The sequence below is a fragment of the Notolepis coatsorum genome, assembly GCF_963971535.1.
Source record: "Notolepis coatsorum genome assembly, chromosome: 1".
In the NCBI taxonomy this organism is placed as follows: Eukaryota; Metazoa; Chordata; class Actinopteri; order Aulopiformes; family Paralepididae; genus Notolepis; species Notolepis coatsorum.
In genome coordinates, this window is record NC_140165.1 from 42,921,257 (window position 1) to 42,937,000 (window position 15,744).

Below are 15,744 nucleotides of genomic sequence, written 5' to 3' on the forward strand. Positions count from 1 at the left end.
CCCACGTACCCCCTATGGCTACACATGCCCCATTATAGAAACAGTGCCGGTATGGTATAGAATAATATAACGAGGAGACAAGAAGAGAAGGTTTCAGCTGTATGCAATCTTCTCCAAGTAGAAGATACCCCCCAGCCAGCCCTCTCGCGGAAATGTGAGATGGATGGGTTTGATTCAAATTACAATACAAACCAGAAGGGTGTGCTCAGTAGAGCACAAAACTCCACTAGGTGGCATGCCTTACAAACACAGTACAATGATCTTTTAATTCAAAAATTGTGACAGGCAAAACTCTAGCAGTAATAACGTAATTCCACTGTGTCCTTCTCACATGTTAATTTCTTCCTTGGGTGACTTCCCGCCGGTCCAGGCTGAAATCCTTCATAGTCTGTGCTGATTAAATGTGGCATAACATCCATCTCAATGTGCAATTCAAGGGAATGGCCTTGTCCCTGTAACAAAGAGTCTCTGCCCGTATTACAACCCACTGCAGGTGACGAGTGCTGTTAGAGAGCTGATTGCCGGAGGCACTGAGCAGTGAACGTCTATCTATTTAATTTGACGATAATGGAAATGAAGTTAAACACAAATATTAGGCTGATACTCACATGCACACACGCAACCAAATGCATGCTGCCACCTGGTGGATATAATAACACGCATTTGAGAAATGCTTGCCGTCTTCTCTAGAGTCAGACAAGAAGATAGATACCAATTTCCTCTCAGTGTGTTCAGTAGAGAGTAATCCAGCCTAGTAAGCAAGCTGGGACACTATTGCGGCTAGGTTAGCATTTTATCAACATTCTGGCTAACACCAGCGTAGTACCTAGTATTTTCTACGTTATGTTTGTGATATGTAGTATGAAGTGTGACGTTGTTGCCTATAGGACTGTTACACGTGCCAAAGTAATAGTACTCTTATTAACACTTTCCGTGACACACGAGAATACTCTGGTTTATTTATAGGTGGTTGAAAGCCACTCACGAGATTTCTCGGAATTATATATATATATATTTTTTTAGCGATCTGAAATCATATTGCATCACCCGAGCCTACCCGAGTATAGCCGAGCGGCGCCGGCGATCATTGTGGAAAAAAGCGCCCCCTGTCGTCTCCAAGATGACATTAGGGATTTTGGAATGGACTCAATGAAAATGAATGGGGAAAAAAATCCGGTACTCCACATTTTCCAGTCCACTGATGCAGCCGGGGTTACCACAGTTCATTCTGGATCCTCTGAGCCCCGCGGATCATGGAGTTCTACTGTATCGCGTTGGATCCATACACTTATCGATTTTTTCGAATGGTGATCAGGAATTGGAATATACCAGTTGGAAACCATCTGCTGTCAGGTAAGGACTCTATGTTATCAGTGTTAGGATAATCAGAGTAAGTTTGATGAAGTTATAAGCTGTTTTGTGAAATGTCCTCTTTCGGTTTCACTGTAAAAGTCAGAGAGGAAATCAACGGGGCGATTATCCGCGCGCGGCCCGAATGTGCTTGCGTGCACGTATAATATTGATCATCTAGCGTTTATTTGAAAACGATTCATAAAAAGGCCGACGAATATCAACGTTGTGGAATATTCCAGTAAAAGACGATTTTCATAGAATGCTCCAGAATGGGCTGTTTTTTATCTGAAAATGGGTGCTTTTCTAAATGCTCTGAAACGGAAACGACGCGATAAAAAAACAATCTGCCTTGACAGCACTGACTGGAAAATAGTATTTGATAATGCGATGGGCAGATTAGACACATAGCCATAATTTAAAACATAGATTAGGCAATATTAACGTTAACATTGGCGCCGATGGTGGCATTCAGCGGGTAAAAAGGAAAACCCGGCGTGGCGCTCAAAGTGTTAACCTCTTAACCACTTAACCTGTTAAGCCCTAGCTCTATTTTCTGAAAATCCACCTAAAAATACATACCTAAGTAAAATATCGCTCCACTTCTACAAGGTCCATTTGCATGTTCTTGGTATCTAGGGACATCTATGGATTCACTAATAACACTATAACCTATTGGTAAACAAACATATTGCTGAAAATATTCACTATGACTGCTGTTTTGACAGGATTAGGGTATTTACTCTTGGATACATTTGAAAAAAACGCAACATTAATCCATACAGTCTGTAGACATGGATTTATGACGTGATGTCATTTTGGGTCCGGTACTATTTTTTAACTGCGATTTACTATTTGTTCCTCACATTCACCCATTCACTCACACATTCACGCTCCGATGGTGGAGGCAACTATGCAAGGTGCCAACCTGCTCATCTGAAGCAATTAGGGGTTAAGTGTCTTGCTCAAGGACACTTCAACACGCTGCACGGGAGGAGCAGGAATCGAACCAGGAACCTTCTGATTACCAGACGACCGCTCTATACCTGCTGAGCAACTGTCGCCTGTCATTATTATAAAATCGTGGGACTTGCATTAAAAGGGCAAAATTACCCTTAAAGGACAACTAACAGTCTGAGTCACCTCAAGAGATAATGGGATGTAAATAGTCTGGAGCCAAAACATTAGCAGGCTGATGCGTAAATTCTCACCCATCTTGTAAAAAGCAAGTGAAAGTACATGTGGATTTACCCATGTGGTGCATTCTTCCCAGTTCCTCTGACTTTTATCCACCTATGCTGGTAGTCAGGGCCGCCTGGGAGAAATGCGAGGCCCTGTGCGAGATTTAAACGCGGGCCCCCCCCCCCCCCCTAAAAGGTAAAAAAAATAAAAATAAAAATATATATATAATTTTTTTTTTATTTTTTTTTATACAGTCAACATATTCTTAAATAATAGCGCTGCCCGAGGCTGGGCATGATACAGTCAACATATAGCAAGATAGAGAGCGAGAGAGAGCTCCCGTTCTACAGTCAATATACAGTGTTATCGCTGCACAGACCCGGCAATGCCCCTGACCCTCCACCAGAGCAAGGCCAGAGAGAGAGAGAGAGAGAGAGAGAGAGAGAGAGAGAGAGAGAGAGAGAGAGAGAGAGAGAGAGAGAGAGAGAGACATTGGAAAGAAACAGCCCAAAACCAGAGCAAATTGAAATGCTATTTGGCCCTAAACAGAGAGTACACAGTGGCAGAATACCTGAGCACTGTGACTGAAGATCCTTGACTAGGTACAGACTCAGCGATTACAGCCTAGCCATCGAGAAAAGCCGCCATAGGCAGACCTGGCTCCCAAGCGAAGACAGACCCACTGCACACAAGATGAGGTGGAAACCGAGCTCCACTTCTTAACAACCTGCCCACTATACCAAGATATACTTCCCACAAATTGCAAACACCCAAAGAGACTTTGAAAAGATCGAAAATAACTCAAAACTTCCATACCTACTGAGAGAAATACAAGAATGTGAAATAAAGCCCATTTGAATTGAAGAGAGAGAGATAGATAGATCATGTCTGTGTGTTAGAAAGAGAGAGATAGAGAGAGAGCATGTCTGTTTGTGTGTGTGTGTTAGAGAGAGAGCATGTATATGTGTTAGAAAGAGAGAGAAATATATAGAGAGAGAGCATGTCATTTTGTGTGTTAGAGAGAGATATAGAGCATGTCTGTGTGTTAGAAAGAAAGAGAGAGAGAGCATGTGTGTTTGTGTGTTAGAGAGAGAGAGAGCATGTATGAGAGAGATAAGCAAAGATGAGCCCCTAAAGGGTATTCAACTTTTAATGGAAGAACAAAACAGAAGGAAAAGATAACTTCACAAAGGCAACATGAATATACATAGATCCAAAAGGACAAAGATCAACACTTAAATCCAAAGAGAAGAGGGTCTATACCAGAGAAAACAAAGTAGCAAGGAGCCAATGGCCGACATCAGCTAAATAGGCTAACTGCAAATAGAGTAGCCAGGTACTGACACCAGGCCACACACAGCTTTGGCCAACGCTACCCAAGCTACACAAACGACCAAGACAATTCACACACAGCACATGTCGTATCTCCAAATTTTGTGAAGTAACATATGTTTTGCCTGGAAAAAAACATCGTTATTAACAAAACATTCAGGAGGGGAAGGAAGGAAGAGTGGGGTAATGTCCAATGGACATCTTACCTGCACCAAGGAATGCAGGGCGAAAGGCCGCAACACAGGTCTCCACGTTGACGAAAGGCCTCTCGCTGGCGGGACAAAAAAAGCTATGGCCGGTGCCTTGTCATGGTGCAGGCCCGACTACATCTTCTGTCAAAGATGATGTCGTAGTCAGAGTGCCAGGGCCTGCTATTCTCACGGCTAATGTCAATGGTCGTAGCACAAGCTAACAGCTAACTCTAGGCTAACTGATAGCATCAAGCTAACGTTCCCAGCCGAGCGAAAACGAGCAGCTAACGTCGTAGCTAAACAGCTAACTGGCTAACAGTTAGCTCAACCCGGCTATCGCTAACCACTAGCTAACGCAGAAGCAAGCTACTGTATGCGGCTACCATTGAAAAACTGTACAACGTGAGAAAAGCAATACAGGCCAACACTTCAGACAGCCGCTGTGTTTTCCTCTTCTCATCCGAAGAGAGAAGGGAAAAAGAAGGCAATACACGTCCCACTACAGAGTGGTGTTTACCATAGCGGTGCCGGCAACAAGTCCCTCGCGGACTATAGCCGACTTGAGCATGGAGATATTCTCATAATGAAACACCAACCTCACCTCCCTCGCACCAGGTGCTGACACCAGGCCACACACCGTTAGCTACTACAAGAGCTAGCCGGCCCGTTTGGCTCCCGAGAGAGAGAGAGAGATATATCCATGGCGGGAATAGAATAGAGTGCATTAAAAACTCACCAAACATCCAAGAGGATGGAGACAACCGCGTGGAGTTGACGAAGTTCATCTGCCGAATGACCGTCCTCTTCATCTTGGCATAACAATGCTGCATGCGCTCTCTCTAGGTTAGCTAACGCTAGTCAGCCTTTAGCTAAGCTAGCTACTAGCCGACATCATCATGGCTATCCCGACTGAACCACACGTTAGCACTCAATATTATAACGTAGCTAAAGCTAACTAGCTGTCCCTGCCTTTAGCCGGGATGGCTAGCCTGACTGAACTGTCTAACATGCAACAACTTTCATCTTCAGTCCATCTGCCGAATGACCGTCCTCTTGGTTTTGGCTGGCATAACTAAGCATAACCTCCAAAGCTGCACGCGCAAAATAGTCAAACGCAGCTGACGCAAGCCGGCGTACACATGATGTAACCCCTCCCTTCGTTGAAACCAATAGTATGTCTGCTGCAGAGCCCCAGAGCTCCAATAGTGAGTATGTCTGCTGCAGAGCCGCAGAGCCAGGAACATTCTACAAACGTGTCTAATGTGAAATATATAAGCATATAAGCAAAACTAGATTTTAGGTCTGGGATGAAAAGGGCCTCGCGGGAAGGGGGGCCTCGTAAAAAATAAAAATAAAAATAAAAAAAAATTATAAAAAAAATAATAAATAAAAAATATTTTCTTTTTATTTTTTTTTATTTTTTTTTGCGAGGCCCCCCTTCCCGCGAGGCCCTGTGCGACCGCACTGCTCGCACACCCCCTGAGGCGGCCCTGCTGGTAGTCAAGCCTCAGTCATTTATTTAACAACGTTCCATCACAGGGTCACATTTATGAGCACCCCTCTCTCGCTCTCTCTGTCCACCTACCTCTCCGCTCACGCTAGCCCCCGTATAAGGTTGTGATTATGCATTCAGCTCACATAACGAGCAGCTGAATGTCTTGACCTCCAACAGAGGCAACATACACCGTCCCCGCTGTCAGCCCAGCAAACTGGATCTGATCGGTAACACGGCCGTCTCGCTCCCAACACCCTTGCGTGAGGGAAAAGGCGACCACAGGACACAGTTAAACAAGGCCCGAAGTGAACCCTAAACTAACGTTACAACTAACCTAAAGTTAGTTTAGGTTCGTGTTAACGTTAGATAATGTACAAAATAAACGTATTCCGCTGCTATAGATGCCGCTCTTTTATTTTGAAAACCCCCAGAAAGGAAGTCATTATATTAGCTTCAGTATTAGCTCCGGTTAGCTCCGAGCGTGCAGTAGTTAGAAGTATATTATCAATACCAGCCATTGGATTACTGTTTTCTAAATTGGGGAGGCTTTTAATCGTCAAGGTAAGAGGATTTTAAGTCATGGTATCCATAAACTTCAATCGGTTCGGATCCTTTGAATGAATGAGAATGTAAACAAACACGGCTTCCACGTAGAAATCACTGACTGCGCGCAGAGAGGAGTCGCTCGGCAAAAAATTGTTCAGAGTATATCTGCTTAGAAAACGTAATTGTCGAATTCAATTATTTTTTAGTTCTCCACGTGGTAAATACACAGGTCACAACATGTTTACAGGAACGTTTTGGAGTTGTATTTGGAGTGTATTTGGTGACTGTAGGGCACTGTAGGGAACGTCAGGCTGTAAAACCCCCCCACTTCCAGTGATGAAGCTAAGCTACGCTAACGGAGCGACTGTTCCCTAAGCTAAATGCATGCACAGAGACAAAAAAGGTATGTATCTTCTTGTCTAACTCCAGGGAAGATGTTAAATAAGCTAATTTCCCAAAATGTTGGAGTTTTCCTTTAAAGGTGAATTATTTGGCATCTATAACAATCGTTCCTGACATGAGAAAAGATTTTAATGTTGTTCGTATAACATCCTGGGCAGGGCTTGACATTAACACCTGACCACCGGCCAAATGCTGGTAGAATTCGGCTGTGGCCGGTAACACTGTCATTCTACCGGCCACAGTGACCGGTGACTTTTTTTCGATGAAAAAAAAACATTGTAGTCTACAAAAGGCATCGGCAATAATTAAGTCAATCCAAGTGATACTACATAATACTACAACTCCCACAACAATTCGGAAAAGTGCATTACCGGCCAGATCCTGGTAGTGGTGCTGTCTCGAGAATGGAGTACTCCTTGTTTTCAGACCAGATGTAACTTTTTTTCATTCAGGCCTACTTTTTCTGTTAGCGTGAAGCTATGCCTTCATCAGATCGCATGGAATACCTTTTGCGACGCCGAATTCAGTATGCAGTAAAGGAATAATAGCATCAGCCAATGGACATATCGATCTACCAGATGGCAATCAATAACTGGGAAATCCTTTTTGGGATCTAACCGGCCACAGGTAAGAACGATTTCATGCTGATCAGGCCTTGTTAGCATAGCCAACCAGCCGATGAATGAATGAAAACTTTATTTAACAGATTGCAGAATGGGTACAATACAGTACGGCTCAATACACACAATTGTTAACGGGATGCAGACCAGAGAAAGACATTTGTCTTGTTTACATCAGGGTCCCCAATTTTAATTTATTTGCTCCACATTGTCATTAGCCCCTTTCGTGACTGTGATGCACTGAGTGAATCCACAGTCACTTGCTCCTCAATAGGAAACCAACCTAGATTTACCATGAAGGACTGGTTCTGGCTGAACCATTCGTTATACAAGAATCACAGAGACGTTTCAAAGGTGCTCACAGTTGCACGAGGGTTTCGGACAGAGATACGGGATGGTTTGAAAGCTCTGCGTTGCTAATAAACATTTTAAATAATTTTTATAAACTGCTCAAAACGGCATTATCTCCGCCGTTGGGTGATCACAGCGCATGCGCACCATCCCGTATCTCTGTCCGAAACCCTCATGCAACTGTGAGTACCTTTGTAATTTCTCTGTGATACTTGTATAACGAACGGTTCGGCCAGAACCAGTCCTTCATGGTAAATCTAGGTTGGTTTCCTATTGAGGAGCAAGTGACTGTGGATTCACTCCGTGCATCACAGTCACAAAAGGGGCTACATTGTCATCAAACGGTCCAATATTTCCAATAACCCAAGCCATTTCTGTTGTAAACACTCAATCCTAAACCAGTCGATCCTTCCTTTAGTGTGTAAAGTGGATTTCCTCCTCTTGTAGATGTTTCCCAGTGCCGCCCGTATCAACGTGAGCTAACATGCTAACTCGCTAACGTTAATAATGTAAACAAAGCTTGCAACGGACTTCGTCTTTCTTGCATTGCGCAGATTCAGACGTCCTCATCGCCGAATTGTGTTATATCCTGAGGTCTTCTTAACCTCACCTGTATAACAATGATTACCGGACCACTACTTTAGTTTAACACATTATTCTGACTACAGCTCCGGTAGTGCAATCACTTCCTTGTACCACAGCTGGGAACTACGGCAAGTATTTAAGGACAATACAGACCCAACGTTGAGAAAAAGATTAACGGCGTCAATTATATTATCGCGCGATACTAGTCTCGCGATAACGCAGCACGTTAACGCCGTTAACGGCCCAGCTCTAATATATATATATATATATATGCCCCACCTCAGAACAATAATGATCATATATTTTTCTTAACAAAAGTTTGTTATGAAATAGTATAGGATAGTGTGTGGTAGATGCAATTGTGTGTGCGTGTGCGTGTGTGTGTGTGTGTGTGTGTGTGTGTGTGTGTGTGTGTGTGTGTGTGTGTGATACCGCGTGTGTGTGTGTGTGATACCGTGTGTGTGTGTGTGTGTGTGTGTGTGTGTGTGTGTGTGTGTGTGTGTGTGTGTGTGTGTGTGTGTGTGTGTGTGTGTGTGTGTGTGTGTGTGTGTGTGTGTGTGTGTGTGCATGCATGCGTGTGTGTGTCTGAACCATCCATGAGCAGGGTAATGGAGAAACTGCACTGATAAATATTGAACATCCTCTAATGAAAGAAGATCAAAACGGCTCGGCTGAAGACGAGCAGCCATGACACATCTTCATCATCCATAATACATGAGGTACCGTGGGGCTCGTAGACTCCCAGCCCAGATATAATGAGAGAGATGGGAAGATAATGAATTAAAAAATAACTAACACACATAGAGAGAAATACGTGCAATCTCGTCTGCGCTCACAGATTATCTCAGAGCGTTGGAAAGACCAGGCGCAGTTAAGAGCCTGAAGATGCATTTTGAAAATGTAATTATGAACAGAGTTTGCTCATGTGGAGAAAAAAAAGAAGCAAAATATGTATCAGGGATTATGTTGTAGAGTGAGTGAGTGAATGAATGAATAAAAGGCTTACTATAGAATCTGTCATGTTGTCTTCTGTGCACATTGTTCACACTTGCACACTTGGATTAATTGATTAACCAACCTCCGTCCTGGAGGCCGCTCTCTGGGACTGCATGGGATACAGGGGTTTATTGTGAATATTAATGAGAATGTAAAGGCAGATCTCAATGAATAAGTCACATGCAAGCTGTCTGATTATACAATTCAAAGGGTTTTATGACATTCCTGTGAGGGTTACATTATACTACTACCTCTGACTCCCACTAGTGGTCTGCAAGGGCCTTGAAATAAAGCCCGAGCCCTGCCCGAGCCCGTGAACTTCAGGCCCTGCCCGAAAATAAGCCCGACTGTAAATAATATTTTAAGCCCTAGCCCGCGTGAAAACCAGAAAAAAATTGTTATTATTATTATTATTATTAAAATAAATTTTTTTTTTGTATTTGTTTTAAATATTCGAAACACGGTTTTATATGAACGTAATAAATAAACAAAACTAAGAAGCATTTACATAGCCTGTTTCGCAATGCCGTCTCTCCCAGTGCTCGCTTATAGACTGACTCACACATCAGCCTCGTAAAACGTATTGAAGGTTATACAACGGCATGCAAATTTCTCGATTCTGATTGGCTGAAACAGTCCATTTACACGTCTTTATTGGCAACAATCCACGGTCCTGGGCTCAGGACCCGCCCACAACCGAATCACATATCACTCCGCCGGCTCACTCCGGGAGAAAACAAGATCGCGGACAACAAATGGATATGTTGATAGCGCCATAACGACTAAATATGAAGCGATTCTGTCACTGCGAATGTGTTAGTCCTTTGAACAATGTTGGATGATGTAATTGATGGGTCTTGAGTCATTCTAGAACAAAAGAAAAATCGCGATTTGATTGATTGATTAATTTGCATTTTTCTTTCTATTTCTTTTTCCTTCTCTCTGACTGTCAGCGCTAGCTCTAGTCTCCACCCCCCCCCCCCCCCCCCCCACACACACACACACACACACACACACACACACACACACACACACACACACACACACACACACACACACACACACACACACACACACACACACACACATATTACGATGAATTGAAAATGGGGGACCCTGATGTAAACAAGACGAAAGTCTTTCTCTGGTCTGCATCCCCTTAACAATTGTATGTATTGAGCTGTACTGTACTGTACCCATTCTGCAATCTGTTAATAAAGTTTTCATTCATTCATTCATTCATTCATTCATTCATTCATTCATTCATTCATTCATTCATTCACACACTCCTGTCTGCAACGCGGGTCAGACTGAGAGAGAGCTGGGTGCTGCGCTGTTCTAAGTGAGCATGGCCTATTGAGTTGATTGATTGATTGATTGATTGATTTCTAATTTTATTACTGTACGCTTGGTTTCCAACTGGTTAAGTTTAGGCCCTCTACAGTAGGTTTAAGAAAATAAATAAAAAAATAGGGCGAAGAAAACGTTTTTTTCCTATAGGGCAAAGAAAACGTTTTAATTTGTTTTACCTACTTTCTATAGAAGCATCTAAGAATGAAGTTCTATGGAAAGTAGGTCTGCATTCCCTTAACAATTGTGTGTATTGAGCCGTACTGTATTGTACCCATTCTGCATCTGGTACAGAAAGAAACAGAAAGAAGCATTTTGTATGAAAGTATTCTGTACTTCTGTATGACAACTATTAAAGAACTTGAACTTGGTAATAAAATTTTCAATCAATCATTCCAATAATACACAGTTGGATGTGTTAATTGGTTGGATGCACTTCAAGCTGCTTCCACATGAGGCAACTTCTCTCAATCAATCCAATAATACACAGTTGGATGTGTTAGTTGGTTGGATGCACTTCCAATCTGCTTCCACATGGAGGCAAATTTTTTTTTTTTTTTTTTTTTTTTTTTATTATTGCAAAACAAAAAATTATTAAAAGTCAGTACTCAACACACAATGCATAATGAAACTTTCAGTAAAGGTGGTTATAATATATGCAAGTACAGAAACAAGATAAAACAAAAATAGTCTATAATAACATTTTAGCCGTATACAGTGTATATCCAGCGAAATTACAATTATATAAATGTTAGTATATAATATACCCCTAATACCTATTTTCTAAAACCCTACACACATATGCTCCAGCTCAAACCCCCCCCTCCCAGACCCCCTCTTGGATAGTACCTCCATTATCCCTCACTCCTAACCAGACACCACCATTATAAGCTAGCTTTTATTCTCTCCACCACTTCTAACCACATTGACATTTTGGATTCATTGAGCCCCAGAATTCTTGCTGTAGATATTTCTTGATATATCACATCAAGATATGTAAGAAACCACACTTTTCGGCACATTTTTTCCGGTTGAAACCAACGTGATGCGATCAGTTTTTTAGCTACTGTGATACCCGATAAAACCAATCTTTTTAGTTGTGGATTCACTGCAAACTCAAAAACATCATTCAATAGTAATACCGCGGGGTGTACAGGTATATTCCAAAATACGAGTGTTGATAATTGTTGGGACACATCTTTCCAGAATGCCTTAACTGGTGGGCAGTCCCAATACATGTGCATAAATGTTCCTTCGTCCCCATTTGTACATTGGGAGCATTTGGAGTCTTGTATAAGCCCCATTTTGCACAGCCTTATAGGAGTCAAGTATGTCCTGTGAATATAGTTCAGATTGATTTGTTGATGATCCGGGTTCCTTGATGTAAGTCGGACATTTGCCCAGGCTCCTTGCCAATCAAAGTCATATTCCAGGTCTGGTATATCCCTCCTCCAGACAGTGTCTATTTGAAGGGTTTCATACGAGGACGTTAGTAATTGATAATAAAAACTTGATACAAAACCTCCCAATGTATCTCTTTCATAGAAAAAATTGTGGTATCTGTGGTGTTCAATTGGTACGAGTAATGGAACACCGTGAGATCTCATACAAAGTCGTAACTGTATGTAAAAAAGCCATGTGGACTCTGTGAGGTTAAACTTTATGCATATTTCGACATAACTACAGAGGCCCTTGTTATTAAAAATATCCCCTAATGAGTGTATGCCTTTCTCTTCCCATATAGGGAATCTTATAGGTCGTTTTCCCATTAAGAGTGCATTGTTATTGAATATGGGAGTGTGATTATGCCATTCTTGAGGGTTAGGATATTTCTTTTGTGTTTCCCGCCATGTTCTGATTGCATGGGTAATTATTGGGCCAAATTCTCGCTCACAATGCTTGATTGAAAGTTTAGTGTGTGCTATGTCTTCCAGTCTCTGTGGGGCTACCGTGTTTTCTTCTAATTCTCTCCAAGATACCAAAGCCTGGGGGTCAAACCATATCTTCACTGGTCTTAAAGTGAAGGCCTTAAAATATTGTAAAAAATCTGGGACTGCCATGCCACCGTCTGCTTTATTTCTCTGTGCGGTGGATCTTTTTATGCGAGGTGGTTTGTTATTCCAAATAAATTTGTATGTGGAGGTTTGTAATCTTTTCCAGTAGCCCTCTGGAGGAGGTAACGGAAGCATTGAGCTGAAGATTATTGGTAATACATCCATCTTAACTATTGATACCCTTGCCTGTACTGAGTTTTTAAGTTTTGCCCACCTGTCCAGGTCGTCTTTGATTTTGTTCTGTATTTTTGTGTAATTGTGCTTCACCGTTTGTCTTATGGTGGGAAATATTTCCACACCCAAGCATCTGAAATGTTTGACCATGGGTATCGCACCTGGGAGGGTTGTGTCTTTTTTTGCACTGGTGTTAAGAGGAAGAAACGCCGACTTAGGCCAATTTATTTTAAATCCCGATAAATCACCAAAGTTTTCTATCAACTTGAGTATATGCGGCAATGTGTTGTTGGGGTTTTGCATGAACAATATTACGTCGTCCGCATATAAACTAATTTTAAGATGTGTGCCCTTGATTACTATTGGTTCTATGTGTTGGGATTGTCTTATAAATTGTGCTAAAGGTTCTAATGATAGATCGAATAGTCCGGGACTAAGAGGGCAACCCTGTCTGGCTGAGCGTGATACCGGAAAGATATCGGAGATGAATGTGCCTGTTGTAATCCTGGCCGATGGGTCCTTGTATAGTACTTTAATCATATCAATGAATCCTTTTCCTAACCCCATCCTTTCTAATACTGCCCATAGAAACGACCATTCTAACCTGTCAAATGCTTTCATAGCATCCAGGGATAGTATCGCCTTAGGTGTGGTGTCCTCTTTGTCAGCATCTAGTACGTGCAGTATTCGCCTTATGTTATCATTGATCAGGCGACCTTTTATGAAGCCTGTTTGGTCCGGATGAACTAAAGACGTCATATGCTTTTGCAATCTGATGGCTAATATCTTAGAGTACAGTTTGACATCGGTTCCGAGGAGGCTTACAGGACGGTAACTACCGCACTCAGTGGGGTCTTTGTCTTTTTTGTGAAGAACTGAAATGAGTGCGGTATTTTGGTGTTTATGGAAGCTTCCCTCTTTGACTGAGTATAAGATCATATTTAGTAATAAGGGTCCAAATATGTCCCAGCAAGAAATGTACATTTCTGATGGGATACCGTCAATTCCCGGAGCCTTGCCGTTTTTCATTCCGGATATGGCCTCCTTGAGTTCTTCTAATGTGATCGGTACTTCTAACTGTTTAGCGTCTTCCTCCGTAATTTTAGGGAGAGTAATTTGATTAAGATATGTGTCTAATTTGTCTTGATCAAAGGTCGTTTCTGTATTATATAAATCGGAGTAGAATTCTTTGAATGTATCGTTTATTATTTTGGGACTTCCGGTTTAGCTGCAATATGTAGCGCACGCAATTGGTTACAGCTCCGCTCCCGTTATCGTTAATTTCGTTTAAAAACCTTATTTGGACAGTACCAAAAGAGATTAGACCACATCGTATGTATTGATAAGACCTTCTACTAACTATATCAAAAGACAACATGGTTAGGGATAAGGAAAGGACGGGAAAGAAACAAGAAACGGCAAATCTAACGGCGCCGATTGAAACTCGATCAAAGACAATGACAGGCGACGCTGTGGCAGATCCGTTGGTGAGCCCCGGCGCGGGGAATATAGAGGAGAATACACAGGGACCAAAGACAACTGTCCCCGAGAGGGAGACAATAGATGACAACATAACAGGAACATCAGAAAAAAATACCGTGAAGGAAAAAGCAGGCGATTTTGAGAAGATAATAGCAAAAACATCCATCGGATCCCTCACTGCTCCAACAACATCAACTGACACAAGCAGTTCAATTACACAACCCGACTTCAACTCTCTGACTATCCTGATAAAAGAACAGATGGTCGCTTTCAAAGCACACGTAAAAGATCAGATGGTCGCTTTCAAAGCACACGTTGAACACATCGATACTAAATTCGAAGAGGTTATGAGAGCGTGCGCTTTACAGTCCATGCGAATCACGACAGTGGAGAATACGGTGACAGAAATCACAAAGGCAGCCAAGGCGAACGAAGGTGGCATGACAGAGATGGGAAAAGAGATGGAAAGAGTGAAAGAAGAATATCGGAGGGAAATACAAGGGCTTAAAAACGAAGCGGCGGAGAGGCTACTAGAAACCCAACGCTACCACAGGCGGAATAACATCCGCATTGTAGGGCTTGAAGAAGCAGTAAACTGCGAAGATTCCAACTTTCCAACAGTGTTATCAACGATTTTGAGTAACATCGATCCAAACAAAGTGCCAGAAGTGGACCAAGTTTACAGAATCGGTTCTCGGGGGCAAAGAATCAACGGGCCAAGAGTCATCATTGTCACCCTGCGGAAGACTACAACAAGGGATGACATCATCAAATTTGCTCGCAACCAACGTGGGAATCTGAATTATGGTGGTAAACCAATATTTATCTACGAAGATTTGAGCAAAGATGCCATCACCCGACGTCTATCATACAAAGATGTGATGCAAAAGCTGTTCAAAGCCGGTTACAAGCCAAGGCTATCATACCCAGCGCTGTTATCATTCTTGGGCAGTGACGGTCGCAGGTCAGATATACACACACCTATTGAAGCTGAGGATTTTCTAAATCGAAATGGAGCAAATAACCCAAGGCAGGGCGAAAATGTCGGAAACATATAAGCCTCTTTCTCATTGTATACCAGTGTTAGAATGACTTTATTGTGTTCATCAAGGTAGCAGACGATATGCAAGCCGTCTATAACAATGTGTATTGTGTATAATACGATTCATAATACATTATAATTTCAGACTCTGGTCTCTGAGGAGACAAATACATATCATTGCAAAAAGATCTATCTGGAATATTCTGGGTTTATCGCTCAAATGCCCTGGGTCTCTTAGATCATTCTGGAACATAAAATAGGCTAGGCACTAGTATACTCTACAACCTTCTAGAATATAAGGCACCATGACAACGAAGCCTACAACTCTAACAATAAACATCCGGTGTGTATACACATAGCAGATAATACATTAAATGAAGTTCTATCAGTCTTTAATAATATTTTAAAAATTAACCACACTTAAACGTATGAACACTACAAGGTTATTCTAACAATTTAAGTAATCACTCCATTGAAGGCACATTGAAGCTCTAAAAGGCGCTGCTTTTCTATCATATCTAATCTGTTAATTCGAGACTAGTGGCTTCTCCACGTTGATAATTATTCTATCTCTCATTCCTTATCTATATCT